At 48.7% G+C, this 18,569-nt stretch overlaps 1 protein-coding gene across 1 annotated transcript in view; it reads right to left on the bottom strand.

Annotated features, from left to right (window-relative positions):
- The window catches only part of DLC1 (DLC1 Rho GTPase activating protein), a 459,196-nt gene that overhangs the window by 357,895 nt on the left and 82,732 nt on the right, over positions 1-18,569 (bottom strand). The window lies entirely within an intron of this gene.

The following is an 18,569-nucleotide window of genomic DNA, read 5'->3' as shown; positions in this document are numbered from 1 at the left end:
ACATAGTCTCAATAAACTTCTTCCATTTTTAATTCTTAATTCGTCTCAACTTCTAATTTGTCCATCATCATCAATTTATTCAGATAATCATTTAAAATATCTAAAGTGGGGGGTTCAGGCTTTATCCATTTCAACATCACTGTTTTCCTTGCTGAAAACAAAACAATCTCTGCTAGTCTTGGGACATTGTTTCCTTACATTGATCTCTTTCCAACTTTCCATATTTCTCCTTTATGTTAGTTACCCCAATAACTTCTTGTATATACTGCAGAACTTTATCCCTAAAATCAGAAATAACCAGACAATCCCACAAACAGTGTTTTAAATCTGCTCTTTCCTGGGAGCACTTTGGGCACTTATTTTTAGATTTCATACCCCTTATAATTGATATTGAAAACATAATAGGCCCTATGCAGTATCTTATATTGTATCTCTCTCCACTCCTCAGAAATTATAATTTTCCTAACCCGAGTTAACACTTTGAGTAACAGATCTACTCCTTCAATTCCTGAGAAATCTTTTTCCCACCGTGTGAACATTTTTTTTAGATCCTTCCCATAGTCTTTGTCCCTAATCCAATAATATAAATCTGAGATAGAATATTTGGTACTATAAGCATCCTTAAAAAAAAGCATCAAAACATTTATTCCCAATAGATCTTATTTATAGCTTTCCATACTCTAACAATAATGCATTACTTGTATGTAAGGGGAGTGATGTGTCTGAGGCAGTCCCATTTGTTTTTTCAGTTCTTAGAACATCAAGAACCTACCATTGTTCAGATCCACCAACTGGCCCAGCGTTATAATCCCCTTGTCTCTCCATATCTGAAAAGAAGCCTGCATATTTCCTGGCAGCACCATAAATTTCCCTTGTATAGTTAAACATTTTGAGCAAGTATATGGAAGCCCAAATTGTTTTCTCAATATTCTCCAGGTAGTCCATGTCACGGTAGCTTATGACAAGATATAATGAACACCAAATATCTGGGTTGAACTGAACGAGGCTTAGATATAATAAAATATATTTATTCCTTAAATAAGGTGAACACAGCAATATAGTACAATTAACAGACAAGAAGATAACACTTACTTAGGGTTGGGGGATGGAGAAGTATCCACTAGCAATTCTCCAGCAGTCCAGTGACATTCAAGATGGAATCAGAAGCACAACTCCAGCAATCCAGTGACATTCAAGATGGTATCAGAAGCACAACTCCAGCACAACTAAAAACTGTAGGGTTGACACAGTTTATATACCTGTGCAACCCTATTCTTAACATTGAACACAGCCTATTGGTGAACAATTATCTGTATCCACTCTCTAATGTGGAGACACAGAGCTTTTTGTTAGGATTATAGCCTTGCTAGTGTCTGTCTGTCATTGTGTGTTATGTTTGTCATGTGTGAGTTTTTAATGTTTTAATGTCAATTTTTTGGCGTACTGCACCATTATCTGTTTGTTTTCTTCTCTTTTTTACATATTGCACTATTATTTGGTGTGAGACGTTCATTGACCCCTTCACTGCCTGTTTGTTCAAGGACACTTTTGGGACTTTTCAAGAGACGGTTTGGTTATTATTATTTAAAGGACTGATTTGGCGCCGGCAATTCTTTCTTTTCTCTAAGTAAGCCCTAGCATAGCTCTGCATCCCTTCCAGTAACCTATTGACCAGGCGTTGGAAGGTAGCCGGGGCATTCTTCATCCCAAATGGCATCACCAAAAACTCATAGAGGCCACTTGGAGTGATGAATGCTGACTTCTCCCTAGCCTCCAGGGTCAGTGGGATTTGCCAAAAGCCTTTGCTCAAATCCGTAGTGGTCAGGTACTTTGCCCCCGCGAGTTCATCCAGTAACTCATCCATGCGGGGCATGGGGTAGGCATCTGACACCGTCCCAGCGTTGAGCAAGCAGTAGTCCACACAAAACCGGGTGGTCTTGTCCTTCTTAGGGACTAGAACTACCGGGCTTGCCCAAGGACTCTGGGACGGAGTAATTACCCCTAGGGTCAGCATCTCCTCTATCTCCCTCTCTATACTGGTCTTGACCTCTGCTGACATTCTATAAGCGTGCTTATGCAGAGGCCGCAGGTCCCCGGTGAGCACTGGGTGTTTTGTGAGATATGTGGTCCCTGGCATGTCAGTGAAGAGGGCCCCATACTTAGCTAGCATGTCCCTGGCTTCTCCCTTCTGCCTAGCACTCAACTGTGACCCTATCTCCACCTGCTCCACAGTGTTTCCCTGCCTAGCCTCCCCTAGGAGATCAGGCAGAGCATTGCTCGCCGGATCCTCCAGCATTGGGCTACAAATGGCCATTACTGCTCCCATACTTGGTGCTCTGTACTCTTTCAACATGTTAATGTGATATGTCTTGTGCCTCTCAGGCTCTAACTGTACAACATAGTTGCACTCTTTCACCTTTCGGATGACCGGGTACGGTCCCGACCAGGCAGCCATTAACTTGTTCTCCCGTGTGGGTTTGAGAACAAGCACCTGCTGTCCTGGGATGAATTCTCTGCTACGGGCATTCCGGTCATACCATTGCTTTTGCTTGGTCTGAGCGGCCCTGAGGTGGTCCTGGGCCACCCCCATGAGCATCTCTAACCGGTCTCGGAGATCTACCACATACTGGATCACTGAAGCATCAGTAGCAGTAGCCTCCCCTTCCCATCCCTCATGGAATAGGTCCAGAAGTCCACGTACCCTGCGGCCATATAGTAGCTCAAAGGGGGAGAAGCCTGTAGATTCCTGCGGTACCTCTCGGTAGGCAAACAGCAAGTGCTGTAAATGAATTTCCCAGTCTTTCCACTCCGCCTCTATAAAGGTCCGAAGCATCTGCTTCAGGGTACCGTTAAACCTCTCACATAATCCGTTTGTCTGGGGATGGTAAGGCGTAGTGCGCCGGTGCTGTACACCGCATGCATCCCAGAGACAATGTAACAGTTCACTCATGAACTGCGACCCCTGATCGGTTAGGACCTCACTAGGGAAACCTACCCTAGAAAAAATGTTCAGCAAAGCTGCTGCCACTGTCTTGGCATCTATGGTCCCAAGCGCTACCGCCTCAGGGTACCGGGTGGCAAAATCCACCACCGTGAGGATGTAGCGCTTCCCTAACCTGCTAGGAATCATAAGGGATCCTACAAGGTCCATCGCTACTTTCTGGAAGGGTTCCCCTATTATCGGTAGGGGTTTCAGGGGTGCCTTCACACGGTCGCCCGCCTTACCAACTCGCTGGCAGGCATCACAAGAGCGGCAGAAAGTGCCCACATCTCGAGATGCCCCCGGCCAGTAGTAACGCTGTAATAACCGGGCTCACGTCCTGTTGACCCCCTGATGTCCCGCTAACGGAATAGAGTGAGCTACCCGTAACAGTTGCTGTCGGTACCCCTGGGGCACTACTAGCTGTCGCTTACCGTTCAATCCATCCTCTATCCCTGGGTTCATTTCTTCTCTATACAGGAGTCCCTTATACCATAGGCAGCGCTCAGTGCCCTCCCCTGCCTGAGATTCGGACGCCCGAAGTCTCACGCCGGCCAGGGTAGGGTCTGCCTTCACTGCCTCCCTAAACTGGGCTCCTAATTCTGGCCACCCCCCAGTCATGTCATTGTCAGGGGAATGGGGAAGGGTGAGAGGAAACAGTAAGTCAGTCTGTGGTTGCAACTGATCCTGGCTTACCTCCCCGGGCTCCTCTGCGCCCTCCGCTAACGTTGGTCCCAAAGGCTGGGGGACTGGCACCGCCGCCATTGCCGCTGTCTGGCTCCGGGTAACCGCCGCCACTGCAGCGGGCTTGGGCACTCGGTCATAGGTGCAGGTCATCGGCCCCAGATCGTTGCTAAGAAGAACATCGGCATCCAAACCGGGTAAAACCCCCACCTCCTGCACACCCTGGCCCTCCCCCCAATCCAAAAAGATTCTGGCCACTTGCAGGAAACGTGGCTCTCCGTCGGCCACAGTGATCTGTATTCCAAGGCCTGGGATCAATTCCTCTGGCCGGACCATATCAGGTCGGACAAGGGTCACTGCAGCTCCTGAATCCAGCAAGCCGACTGCTTGCCGGTCACCGACTGTGACCGGGGTGAGATGTCTGCTCCGGCCGTCCGTCTGCTGGAGGTCCGTGCTGAGATGTCCTCCGCTTCTGGCTGTAGGCACCGATGAAACTGGGACAGGTGCTGCATGGGACGTCTCACTGGGAGTTGGTTCCATGACCGGTCCGGAGTCTGTGGTGGAAGCCACCCGCACGCGGGCTACCGGCTTCGCAGCTGGGGTGCATTGCCCCTGATGGGGTCTGCGCAACACAGGGGTTCCGGGCAATCTGGTCTGATGTGACCAGGTCGGTTGCAGTTGTAGCATCGGCGCTCGTGCCGGAGCTCCCCCGCCTTCGGTGGACTGCTGCCCGCAGGCGGCCTCTGAGTCCATTGGGGGGTATTGGCAGACTTTCTGGCCGGTGCCACCGCCACCGCCACCTTGGCTACTGTTTTAGCGGTCACCAGGGCTCGGTTGGCCACATAGTCATCTGCAAGCCTCGCCGCCTCCTGGTAAGTCTTGGGCTTCTTGTCGTACACCCAAGCCCTCACCGCCGGCAGGCACTGCTCCATGAGCTGCTCCTGAAAGATGAGGTCCAGCAGGCATTGGTAAGTCCATGCCTCATAGCCCTCCACCCAGCGTATCCCGTACAAAGCCATGCGGGTCACGTAGGTAACATAGGACTCCTGGGCTGCCTCTCCTCCTGCCCGGTAGGCTTCAGGGGTAAAACCATACTTAAACAATAACAGTTCTTTCAGGTGTTTGTAGTCATCAGCATACTCATCTGGAAGCGCCATCATCATCTGTTTAGCCAAGCCGGACAGTAAGGGGTCCAAACGTGCAACCCTATGCTGGGGAAGCACTTTGTACCGCCGGCACTGCGTTTCAAAGTTCTTTAAGAAACTGTCAATCTAGTCAGTGCCTTCCACGAACTTGGTGAGACTGTGCTGGTCCAGCTTGAGTTCATCTGTGTTTGGTTGGACAGGGGGGCAATAAGCGGGTCTGTTCACTGCCATAGTGATAAACTGCAGCCGCTCCTCCGGTGTCCCTCTGTCTCCCCATGCAATAATTAGTGCCAACATTTCAGGGGTGAATGGACTGGTAGCCGCAGCAACCAGTACCCCTCCTGTTGCACTGCTCCCGGGAGGTGCACTCGTTCCCTCCCCGAGATTCCGCCGCCCCGCACTGGGTTCCTTCCCTGATCTCCGGGTGGCTGTAAAAGGGCAAGCTGAGCAGTATCCTGAGGCTCTGCAAGCCGGGCTTCATAGTCACCGATTGCGTCAACCATGTCTGCGACCTCCTGGTTCTCATAGTGCAGTCCATATTCACGGCACTTGTCCTTCAGCTGAGCTCGGGTCCCCATGTTGGATGAACCTTCAGCCTCGCTCATGGTTCAGTCGCAGCAGTGAGGTGGTGTTACAACTTGTGTTAACTGTTGCACTACTGTGTGTTCAATATCTTTAGTCCCAGGAACTTGCAATTACCATCAAGTTCCTACTATGTTACAGTATCCCACAGTATACTGTAACACAGGTCCAGTTCAATCCCACCGCTTGCCACCAGTTAATTATAGAGCTTGTCACGGTAGCTTTTGACAAGATATAATGAACACCAAATATCTAGGTTGAACTGAACGAGGCTTAGATATAATAAAATATAATTTATTCCTTAAATAAGGTGAACACAGCAATATAGTACAATTAACAGACAAGAAGATAACACTTACTTAGGGTTGGGGGATGGAGAAGTATCCACTAGCAATTCTCCAGCAGTCCAGTGACATTCAAGATGGAATCAGAAGCACAACTCCAGCAATCCAGTGATATTCAAGATGGTATCAGAAGCACAACTCCAGCACAACTAAAAACTGTAGGGTTGACACAGTTTATATACCTGTGCAACCCTATTCTTAACATTGAACACAGCCTATTGGTGAACAATTATCTGTATCCACTCTCTAATGTGGAGACACAGACTAACAGAGTAACCCATGCCCTCAATTAGACTGGCAGAGTTTTGTTGATTGATTAATACTTAATCCCTAGACAATGGGTAACAATCAAGGCAGTTACTTTTTGATTACCGTGTTTAGGCTACTCAGCCATCTGCCCTTCATGACTTATTAGCCTAGCAAATGGCGTCTGCATTTTCAGAACAGATCCAAAATAAAATACATATACACTTTAATATCTACACATATTAATAAGTTCCATTCAGGTGGGCTCAGTGGGTCGACCGTTGCCAGTTTTTAATGCCTACAGTGACTCCACATATTGGCCAAATATGAACTCTCTGCAACCTCCAGAACTGGAGATACAGAAATGCACTTTAAAACATTAAAATACATGCTTATAATGAAACATGGGAACAGGGGAACATACATTTTCAAGGTACAACAAGGTGCAAACCTCATCCCTGGACCGCAGTCCAGTTAACCTCTTGTCTCTCTGGTGAGGTCAGGGGATGGCCATATGGGGTGCAACCCCTTTAATACTGGGCCACCCCCTTTCTCCCTCTACAGTCCATGTATCCTTAATTAGTGTGTTTCCTTTGGCTTCCATTGGTATTTCTCTATTTTATGTGTAAAATCCCCGGGAGACTCTCTGGGGACACAGTACCAACTGCTCCTCTAATTCTATGCATGAGTAATAGCTGTTTCCAGTTATCCAATCTCCTACATGTCTTGCTACACAAGCCAGATTATATTTTCTGATATTAGGCAAATTAAGACCCCCCTCTTTTTTCTGCCATAATTTTTAATAGCGATTATATTTCTCCCTTTCCTCCAGATAAACCTAGAAATTGCTTTATTTAGAAGTTTACCTTTGGAGTGTTTCAATAATATTGGTAACATCTGTAGAGGGTAAATTAATCTTGCGAAACTGATCATTTTAACCATCTGACATCTGCCAGACAAATTCAGGCTGAGTCCCTGCTGGTGTTGAGCTCGCTATGCGCTTTGTGCGCTTACCTTCTTCAATGTGGATCAGCACATCCCCTCTCCCGCTGTGCTCGCGCGCTCATGCGCATGCACACACGCTCTCCCAAGCGTTGTGCTTGGGGAGACAAGGGAGAGATACTTTTGTGCTGAGAAATGGGAAGTGAGAGGGCGTGTTTTACTCTCCTGTCATACACACACTGACACTGAATTCAGCAGGGAGAAGTGGAAAGGAGGGGGGGCAAACGGACGGAGGGGGGGGGGGGGCAAACAGACTGAGGGGGGGGCAAACAGACAGAGGGGGAGAAAACGGACAGAGGGGGGGCAAACGGACAGAGGGGGGGCAAACGGACAGAGGGGGGGCAAACGGACAGAGGGGGGGCAAACGGACAGAGGGGGGCAAACAGACAGGGGCGGGCAAACAGACAGGGGCGGGCAAACAGACAGGGGCGGGCAAACGGACAGGGGCGGCAAACGGACAGGGGCGGGGAAACGGACAGGGGCGGGGAAATGGACAGGGGCGGGCAGACAGGGGCGGGCAAACGGACAGGGGTGGGCAAACGGACAGGGGCGGGCAAACGGACAGGGGCGGGCAAACGGACAGGGGCAGGCAAATGGACAGGGGCGGGCAAACGGACAGGGGCGGGCATACGGAGTGCTGCTGTGTGGTGGGGGGGGCAAACGGAGTGCTGCTGTGTGGTAGGGGGGCAAACGGAGTGCTGTTGTGTGGTGGGGGGGCAAACGGAGTGCTGCTGTGTGGTGGTGGGGGGGGAAAATGGAGTGCTGCTGTTTGGTGGGGGGGGTGCAAACGGAGTGCTGCTGTGTGGTGGGGGGGCAAATGGAGTGCTTCTGTGTGGTGGGGGTGCAAACGGAGTGCTTCTGTGTGGTGGGGGGTGCAAACGGAGTGCTATTGTGTGGTGGTGGGGGGGCAAATGGAGTGGTGTGTGGGGGGGGAGAAGGGAGAGAGAGAGAGGTGGAGAAGGGAGAGAGAAAGAGAAGGGGAGAAGGGAGAGAGAGGGGGGAGTAGGGAGAGAGAGGGGGGAGAGAGAGAGAGAGAGAGAGGGGAGAAGGGAGAGAGGGGGATAAGGGAGAGAGAGGGGGAGAAGGGGGAGAGAGGGGGATAAGGGAGAGAGAAAGAGAGGGGGAGAAGGGAGAGAGAAAGAGAAGGGGAGAAGGGAGAGAGAGGGGGGAGAGAGAGAGGGGAGAAGGGAGAGAGAGAGAGGGGAGAAGGGAGAGAGAGAGAGGGGAGAAGGGAGAGAGAGAGAGGGGAAAAGGGAGAGAGAGAGGGAGAAGGGAGAGAGAGGGGGAGAAGAGGGAGAGAGGGGGAGAAGGGAGAGAGAGGGGGAGAAGGGAGAGAGAAAGAGAGAGGGGGAGAAGGGAGAGAGAGGTGGGAGAAGGGAGAGAAGGGAGAGAGAGGGGGGAGAAGGGAGAGAGAGGGGGGGAGAAGGAAAGAGAGAGCAATGGGGGGGAGAGAGATAAATGGGGGGGAGAGAGAGAGCACTGCATGCACTTCTCACTCTCACACTAACTCCAGGCTCAACAGGACTGAACCCAGGACTGAACAGTCACGGACAGAACTGGCCCACTAAATAGAGACAGCCCTCCCCTTCATGACATCAGCAGGTACCGCCCCTGTGTCTATGCCTTCCACACAGGGTCAGGTGACCTACTTCCACCACTCAGAGCAGGGCTTTATGTGGGGGAAACCCATGATAACTACTGGCAGCCTGCCCTTACCAGGGCTTATACCAGTAGGAGGAAGACATATAGCCCCATTTCTTACCAGGACTATACATACATACATACATACATACATACATACATACATACATACATAAATACATATGTAACGGGTATTCCCCCCCCCCCCCAATCGCAGATCTGATGTGGGTGCAAGGAACATACAAGGTTACTCAGGTGTGGTGCATTACCTGTTGGCTAACAGGAGGGCTGAGCTTCCGCCACGGGGAACCTGGGGTAACTATACTAGGGGTGATCACTTACAACATCTTCTCGGTACAGCGCCTCCACCTGCGATGGCTCCCACCAGAGGGGGAGTGGTTCCTCGCAAGACAATCACAATAATAATCACTTACACGACAGCATGTATATTAACTATATGACTTTACTAACACACATATCACACATTACATAACATCATAACCTTATCACCTCAGGCCCAATGTCTGGCGTTCCCACCCAGTGTCCTGTAATCCCCCACATCCAATGTCCCGTACTCCTACGGAGGTCGTGGGCGACTGCGCAGTCACTATGAACTAATAGGCCTGTTGGTGCACATATAATTCAGAGGTACCTTCCGAGCACTCCGATGCTCAGGCCTGCAACACTCTTCTCAAAGGGTCAGACGTGCGATGCATCCGTCTGATCCTTTCCAGGTACTTCACCAGGAACCCCAACGAGGGTCCCACCGCTTCACGGTAACAGCAACCGAATCACGGGAACAGCAACCGCCGCTATCCCTATCTATCCCTAACTAACCCTAACGTGACAGGAACCCTAACCTAGGGCCTGTCCCTGATGAACCGCAACCTGGGGTGGCTTGGGGAAATCTCCTAGGGCCTGCGGAGTAATAACCTGCCCCACTCCCTTAGCTACCCAAGTCCCTAATCCTCCCTAACATCTAGCTACTCGCTACTCCTAACAGCCTGCAGCAGACACACAGCTCTCACCGTCAGCCTGCAGACATTCACACACGCTGCACACACTGCGCCCAGCACATGCAGCAACAACACACAGCAACCAATCTTACATACACCATACACTGGAGAGGGAGAGCCTATCTGGGGCCTAAGGGGTTAATATCCTGCCTAGCTCCCCTAACTGTTCCCTGTTCTACCCTTGCAACTAACCTGCGCAGTCCGGACTAACTATGTCTAGTCATTCCAGCATTTGCAGTAACGCACTGCAACCTAATGGAATCGTACAGCCAACGTGCTGCACAGCACTGTGCCTGCCTGTCAGACCTCACTCTAACACTAAGGGCAGCGTCCCTATCTTGGGCCTCCCTCAGTACGTACCCAATCTACCTAGTGGGGGGGTTGGGGCCTACCTGGGGTGTGGGTACCTATGGGGGTGCAGGAGCTGCTCTCACTCCCCGCACCCTTCCTTCCCTCACAGCTCCCTAGCTCCAACTGACAGACCTGAGTGACAGGGTCCCTCTCTCTAGGGCAATCCCTGGCAACACTCACTATATGGGGGTAACTCAGAGCTATCTCGGGCCCTGGGGGTGCTGGCCTAGTACAGGGAGTCCCTGACTCCTATACCCTACCTTCTTCCCTTGGCTGCTCCGGTCTCTGACTGATCAACGTGCTGCAAGCCCGCGAATTGTATCTCTTTGCCTCTGCAGAGTTCCTAAGCCCTATTGGCTCCCTGGTGTCACATGGGGTACGCAGAGGCTCATGGGATCTGTAGTCCCTCTCTAGAACCTTTCCTAACTGGCTACAGCTTCGCGGGCTTTCTCTTCCCTCTCCTGCGCCTGCGCAAGCTTTATGGGGCAGCCTCAACATCTCCCTGCCTTTCCCTGCTCTCGCGCGAGCTATCTGGGGGCCTTTCGCGCTAACGCTACCACTGCGCATGCGCGAACCGGCGCCCTGCTCTATGAGCCGCCAGGGCCGTGGCAACGTGATCGCGGCCTTAGCGATGGCCCGATCGCGTCCCCGGCAACTGGCCTGCACTAGGGGGCAACGCGCTACTCCCCGCTCCAGCCCTACACTTGCGCGACCACTGCGCATGCGCGAGCTAACTCGCAATGGCGGCGCCCTCTCCGCCCGGCTCCGAGAGCGCCGGGATCTCCGTGACGCGCATGCGGCCCTGGCAACCAGCCGCACGCGTCCCCAGCAACTCCCGAGCCGGGACCTGACCGCCCTCACCCCTGCACTCGCCGGACAGAGCCGCCATTGGGCACGGCGGCCCCCGCGATCGGCAGCGAGGTGAGGGGGGCACTGACAGGCTGGGGAGACCTGGCTACACATACATACAGTGTTTATGTATATGGTGCATGTATATATTCATAGCATGTATGATGTGAGTAGAGATATTCTCACCTGTATGCAACTGTTTATGTTTTTATGATGTACAGAGCTCTGTACCCCATTGTACCATGCTGCAAAATATGTTGGCGCTTCACAAATAAACGGTAATAATAATACTACTAATATGTGGTGTGAGTGTTTATTGTGCAATTGAGCATGAATGTGTGTACAGTAAGTATACTTGGTGTGTGCTTCTGTGAGTATGCTTCATGAATCAGTTTGTTGGGCTTGCAAACCAGGCTATAATTTGCCAGCCAGCCCCTGTACAGTATATATATATATATATATATATATATATATATATATATATATATATATATATATATATATATATATATATATATATATATTCACAGTACTGCAGTTAATATAGAGTACGACTGCTACAGCAATAACATTTGTTTTCTTTTTGGATGTCTCCCTCTTGTGGTGTCACATAATATTGTTGTTTTTACTGTACAGTTTTAGACAGATTTCAGTACATGTAATCCCTCTGAAAACATAACAAACTGCATCCATGTTAAAAAGCTTTTATTTTAACTATTACATAACAAATGAATGCATGCTACATTGTGGTAACAGCTTCCAGGACTATGTAAATAACTGGTTGCTAAATAACTATGCCCTCCCTATTGCTTTTTCTGTTTACTGTTTCCTTAATCCTTTATGGACATCTCTGTTCTCTCCAACTTCCCCACTCCCCACTGCACCATTATTTATACACCTGTCTCCCAACAGCTTCTTTACCCGTCAATAAAAAACACCCACACAAATCCTCTATTCACACCCTCTATCTACTCCTTCCTGCTGCTGGGGATCTCCCCTAAGCCTGAAGCCAGGCATACACACCTGATCTCACTCATGCCTCCCTCCACCTCTTCCCCTGTAAATGGTGTTAACCTTTTCATTTAACACTGACCTTCCTTAAATTTTACCCCACAAATCATACATTCCAATAGCCTGCACTCATGGCTATTGTCCCACACTCAGTCACTCCTACCACCCATTGTGACCAAGCACTGCCATCTACAGCACTTACTCCCTCGCCTGCTGTCTCTGTAAGTTTCCCATTAAACCTCTTAGATTGTAAACTCTTCGGGGCAGGGATTTCCTTTCTTATTGTCTGATTTTGCTGCACTTATTGTATAATTATAATTCCCGGTACTGTATTCTTTGTGAAGTGCTAAGTACACTTTTGGCGCTATATAAATAAAGACATATGTAGCCAGGTCCCCAAAGAGTCCTCCCGGTGGCGTCAGAGGCACCGCGTCGCCATCTTTGTTATGTCCGCACGGGCGCGGAGGCTCGCGCACGCACAGACGCGGCGACCAATATAGTGAGCGTGAAGGGGCAGAGATGGCGCTCCATACCGCAGGGACTCCCCAAGGTCACGCAGGCACAAAAGAGAGCAGTGACGGCCATTACATGGTTGCACAGGCGCGGCAGACATAGCGCACGCGGCCTTAATGTTAAAGTGGTCCTGAGTGGACTACAATTCCCAGCAGCCTCTGGGGACTGCCCTTTCACCCACATCACGTGCAGCCAGCCAGCAAATAGGGTTTGCAGCTTCTCCTGTTGGAGAAGGATACAATGTTGCAGAGACCACGCTAGTCAGTTGGAGCTGGGAGAAGGAAGGGGGAGGAAGGGTGTAAGGAGCAAGTGGCTTCTTACACTAGGCCAGGTTACTCCCAGGCCCCAAGTAGGCCCCACTCCCCACTAAGTTAGTGGGTAAGTTCATAGGGAAGGCCCCTTAGGTAGGGACCCTGCCCTTAGGTGAGTGTCAGTCTAGTCAGTGACACAGTTGCAGTGCTGTGTGCTCTGACAAGAAGAGACAGTGTTGTGTGCAGTGCAGCTAGAGTAGTTGCTTTGGCTGTGTCAGGGAAAGGCCCCTCATGGAAAGAAGGGGGGTTGCTTTCTAAGTTATACAGTGTGTGTAATATCACCAGTGCCAGTTGCATGTGGTGAACTGCCAGAGTCTGGGATCAGACAGAATCTACAGCAAGAGATATTCTGCATGCAGGGGCCAGGGTAGAGGTATACCCCCAGGGCCCAGTTAGTCCCCTGAGACACTAGAGGAATACTGTATGTGATAGGGACTGCCTTAAGTCAGGGACTCCTTCACATACTCAAAGAGGAAGAGACATGCTGCAGGACAGTGCCTGAATGCCCGTGCAGCCTGAGTGCAGAAAGAGTATCAATTCCTGCAGAGAGCAGCGCAGTGCGGCGTGGGATCACTGTGCGGTGTTGCTGAGTCCAAGGATTATCCTGATCAGGAGCAGTGATCAGGGAGGTAGTAGAATAAGTGCACAAGCGGGCCCCAACACAGGGAAGCGCTATCCCTCACACTCACACTCTCTTTATGGTTGTGGACACTCACATTATTATCAAAGGGACTGAGGGTGATGTGATGATGGACATGTGGGTGAGGGGATGGTATGCATTCAGGGTGATGCAATGTTATTCATATGATGGAAACAAAAGAAAACAACGCACAACGCCAAATAGTGAAGCAAATTCAACAATATATTATAGAATTAAAAAGGGGGTAATATATCTGCGTACATGAAAAAAGTTGGTAAAAGGCATGTAGTGTGTATCACACTGTTTACCACTCGGCAGCTGTTAGCTGTAGATTCAGGTGCTTGCTTCCCTCTGCTGCTGCAGCTCAGTTGATTCTGGGGAAGGACGTCAGTCTTTTCACTCCCAAGGGGATTTCCCTTCATGCAGCCAGGTTCAGCAGCTGGTACTGGGGCTCGGTGAAATCGCTCCTGCTTCCTGGCCGATATGAAGCTGCTCCTGTACCTCGGCAGGTGTATCCTCTGCACAGAGGTTAAAACGCAGCTTGCTGGGGTGCCCTCAGCGTGCCACGATGCCGCTCCGTCGTGGGACGCTGTGTAATGACGTCACTGTCTACACAGCAGTGGTGGATTCAATAGGGAAGTTTGAACAGTCTTACAAAGTCTCTAACAAGTGTCCAAAACAGCACACAGGATGAAATAAAAACAGGACAGGCCAATACATAGACAAAGGCCAATGTAAGCAGATATAAGGCAATAGAATGTTACATCCAACTAGTTTCGTAGAATTAACTACTTCTTCAGGGAATAATTAGGCCATTACCCAGAGGTCTTAAATACCTCACATAGATACCTTATTGGTCAACCAATTAGGGATAGACCAATCATCTATAATAGGTAATGGTCTGCGTGATAGGGAAGATGTGTAGTTTACTTTTAAAACAACAACTTTATTAACAAAAAAACAAAAAAAAAATAAAACAATACCTATTTAATATAAACTTACATATAGACAAAACCTAGCAAAAATAATTAAAAACATGCTGGAATAAAAGAAACACAATATTAGTCGACTTAAAATAGACACCATCATTACTTGCATAAAAAGATGTAACTAGAAAAAAGCGTAGGATAAAGAAAGGAAAACAGAGATACAGAGATAAATGATACATCCCCTAGGTACAGAGGGGTGGTGAGCTAAAGATTCAATAAAGTGCCCAAATATCCACATCCTCATTTAACCCCTTAGGGGACATAGTATCTAACTTATGTATCCAATATGTCTCTTTAGAAGACAATGTTTTAACTCTGTCCCCTCCTCTTCTATTTACAGGAATCAACTGAATCCCCTTAAAAGTGAGACTTGACGGATCTTTATTATGGTGTATCAGGAAGTATCTAGATACACTATGTTTTTCAAAACCATTTTTAATATTTCTGACATGTTCCTGAATCCGAACTTTAAGGCTGCGTTTGGTTCTGCCTACATATTGATACCCACATGCACATTCCAATAGGTATACAATATGTGTAGAGGTACATAGAATAAAGTCATCAATATTAAAAACTTCCTTCGTTACTTGTGAATAAAAAGTAACGAAGGAATCTGTTAGCTCACCACCCCTCTGTACCTAGGGGATGTATCATTTATCTCTGTATCTCTGTTTTCCTTTCTTTATCCTACGCTTTTTTCTAGTTACATCTTTTTATGCAAGTAATGATGGTGTCTATTTTAAGTCGACTAATATTGTGTTTCTTTTATTCCAGCATGTTTTTAATTATTTATGCTAGGTTTTGTCTATATGTAAGTTTATATTAAATAGGTATTGTTTTGTTTTTTTTTTGTTTTTTTGTTAATAAAGTTGTTGTTTTAAAAGTAAACTACACATCTTCCCTATCACGCAGACCATTACCTATTATAGACGATTGGTCTATCCCTAATTGGTTGACCAATAAGGTATCTATGTGAGGTATTTAAGACCTCTGGGTAATGGCCTAATTATTCCCTGAAGAAGTAGTTAATTCTACGAAACTAGTTGGATGTAACATTCTATTGCCTTATATCTGCTTACATTGGCCTTTGTCTATGTATTGGCCTGTCCTGTTTTTATTTCATCCTGTGTGCTGTTTTGGACCCTTGTGAGAGACTTTGTAAGACTGTTCAAACTTCCCTATTGAATCCACCACTGCTGTGTAGACAGTGACGTCATTACACAGCGTCCCGCGACGGAGCGGCATCGTGGCACGCTGAGGGCACCCCAGCAAGCTGCGTTTTAACCTCTGTGCAGAGGATACACCTGCCGAGGTACAGGAGCAGCTTCATATTGGCCAGGAAGCAGGAGCGATTTCACCGAGCCCCAGTACCAGCTGCTGAACCTGGCTGCATGAAGGGAAATCCCCTTGGGAGTGAAAAGACTGACGTCCTTCCCCAGAATCAACTGAGCTGCAGCAGCAGAGGGAAGCAAGCACCTGAATCTACAGCTAACAGCTGCCGAGTGGTAAACAGTGTGATACACACTACATGCCTTTTACCAACTTTTTTCATGTACGCAGATATATTACCCCCTTTTTAATTCTATAATATATTGTTGAATTTGCTTCACTATTTGGCGTTGTGCGCTGTTTTCTTTTGTTTCCATTCTCTTAGTGTGTGTGGGGTGCTGAGCCACCCCTGCGTTTACAGCTGCAGACGCCATTATCCCCAACACGGTTATGTGGCACTTATTATTTAATGTATAATTATCTCACTGTGGGAGTTGTGGTTTAATTTTTTATAAATTTTTTATCACTAAATTGATGGTATAGTCACTGCACTGTATATATTTATACATTTAAACTTTATAGGTAGTTAGGTAGTAGCGCACAGTTTTGTTTTTTGTGTTATTCATATGATGTATTGATGTTATGCAAAGAGAGTTTCATTGAAGTTACCGTTCATGCTCAATAAATACTGTTTATTCACATTGTGTGTATTTACTGTATGGTTGTTCTGGTGAGGGCACACTCCCACCACGTTGGGATCCCTCATCAGTGGAGGCGCTGCACTGAGTGTAAGTATATACCCCAGGTTCCCCGTGGCGGAAGCTCAGCCCTCCTGGTTGCCAAACAGGTACAGCACCACACTGATAAGTAGTCACCTACCCACCTCAATATCACTTAGGGTGGAGGAAAGAGGGCTACACATACAATACAATACAATTTCTATTTTGCAGCAAAGAGATTATTTCTAGAGAAGGGCATATATTTTCTCAACGTTGTTATTACCTAGGTCAAATGAGTGAGACTGTGTATTTGTGAAACAGAAAATGACATATTGATGGAAAATGTGACATTTTGTAGACTGAAAATCCAAAAACGTTTTCAAAAACACAGAGGACAAAACGGAGTAAATGTCTTTTCATGAGTAACTGTTTCCAAGTGAGTAAGACTTCTCTGGCCTGCCAAGTGGAAAAGTGAGGGGTTTAGTAGTAGCATTCCACAACCAACTCATACAATCTTCCATCACATTTTAGTGCCCGTTATTGCCTGCGTGTGGAATATATGTGGAATATATAGCAGTTTTCTTGAAAAGCCAGATTATGGGCTCTTCTTATAGAGCTCTGGCAGACGTATTTTAACACTTTGCTCACCTCTTCCAGTTTCCATTAAACTTTTCTTTCTTGTCCTGCACCAACTGTGCAATATATGAAGTACAGTAAATGTAACATGTGTCAAATGACACTGCAGGGTCACATGACGTGATGTCAAATGACCAGCGGCATCATTTGACGCTGATTCACAGGAGAGAGGGGTGGTGGGGTTGAGAGAGAGGTAGGGGGGGTGGAGAGAGAGAGAGGTGTTGGGGGAGAGAGATGTGGGAAGAGAGAGGGTGGGGGGATTGAGAGAGGTGGGGGTGGAGAGAGAGAGGTGGGGCAGGTGGGATAGAGTGTTGGGCTGGAGAGAGAGGTGGGGGAGGTGGAGAAAGAGGTGTGGGGGGGGGGGGGGTGGGATAGAGTGTTGGGCTGGAGAGAGAAGTGGGGGGAGAGAAAGCTTGTTTGATTTGATTTGACGAGAGAGAGAGAGAGACAGCGAGAGAGAGAGAGAGAGAGAGAGAGAGAGAGAGGTGGAGGTGAGTGGGAGAGAGGGAGAGGGAGAGGGAGAGGTGGGGGTGAAAGAGAGAGGTGAGGGAGAAAGAGAGAAGGGGGGGAGAAAGAGAGAAGGGGGGAGTGGGAGAGAGGAGAGAGTGAGGTGGAGGGAGAGAGACGTGGAGGGGGTAAAGAGGGAGAGAGGTGGGGGAGGGAGAGGTGTAGGAAAGAGCGAGAGGTGGGGGGAGAGAGGTGGGGTGAAAGGGAGAGAGAAAGAGAGCGTGAGTGAGAGAGGTGGGGAGAATGAGAAAAGGGGAGAGGGGAGAAGAGCAAGGTGGGGGGGGAGAGATGAAGAGAGAGGGTTGGGGGGGTGGAGGGAGAGAGAAGTGGTAGGTTGAAGAGAGTGGTGGGGGAGAGGTAGAGGGAGAAAGAGAGGTGTGGGAGAGATGGAGAGAGAGCAAGGTGGGGGAAAGTTAGAGATAGAGGTGGGGAGGAGGGAGAGGGAGGTGAATGGGGGAGGGTGAAAGAGGTGGGGGTAGAGAGAAAGGGGGTAGAGGGGAGAGAGACAGCTTATTTGATTTGACTTGAGAGGGGGGAGAGAAAGAGGTGGTGTGGAGAAAGAGAGCTGAGAGAGAGGAGAGAGAGAGAGAGTGTATGGGGGCATGACAGAGAGAGAGGGAGGTGGAGTCATGAGAGAGAGAAGAGGTGAGGGAGGGATAGGTTGGGTGGAGAGAGAGGTAGGTGCATTTGTGAGAGTGAGGGAGGTGGGGGCAATGGATGTGGTGGTGTAAGAGAGATCTCCTGGTTTATCTGAGGGGAAGTACTATATCACTTATGTATCCAAATGGAATGTTGTGTTGCAATTTTGTCTGTGTTAAACTGGACTATGGGAAAAGAACAGCCTCTGGGGAGGAAAGTGGAGCACTGCACAGGGCTAAAGTACAGGAACCGGCACACCATAGGTTAAAAACTACTTTATTAGGCGACTAGGGGAGACACCAACATTGGAGCAACCACCCACTCTGACGCGTTTCGGGCTAAGCCCTTTGTCAAAGAGTATAATTTAGTTATTGGATGTTACATGACATGCCTGTGATTTGTTTCTGTTGCACCGTGGATGGACTTCATGTCCCTTCTTTGTTAAACTGGACTATGTTGGCCCATTTGAAGATGGTCGTTATGTATATACCCCTA

Source organism: Ascaphus truei, chromosome 1 (assembly GCF_040206685.1).
Source record: "Ascaphus truei isolate aAscTru1 chromosome 1, aAscTru1.hap1, whole genome shotgun sequence".
Lineage (NCBI taxonomy): Eukaryota > Metazoa > Chordata > Amphibia > Anura > Ascaphidae > Ascaphus > Ascaphus truei.
The sequence above is the reverse complement of the archived record's forward strand: the minus strand, read 5'-3'. Positions and strand labels throughout refer to the sequence as shown.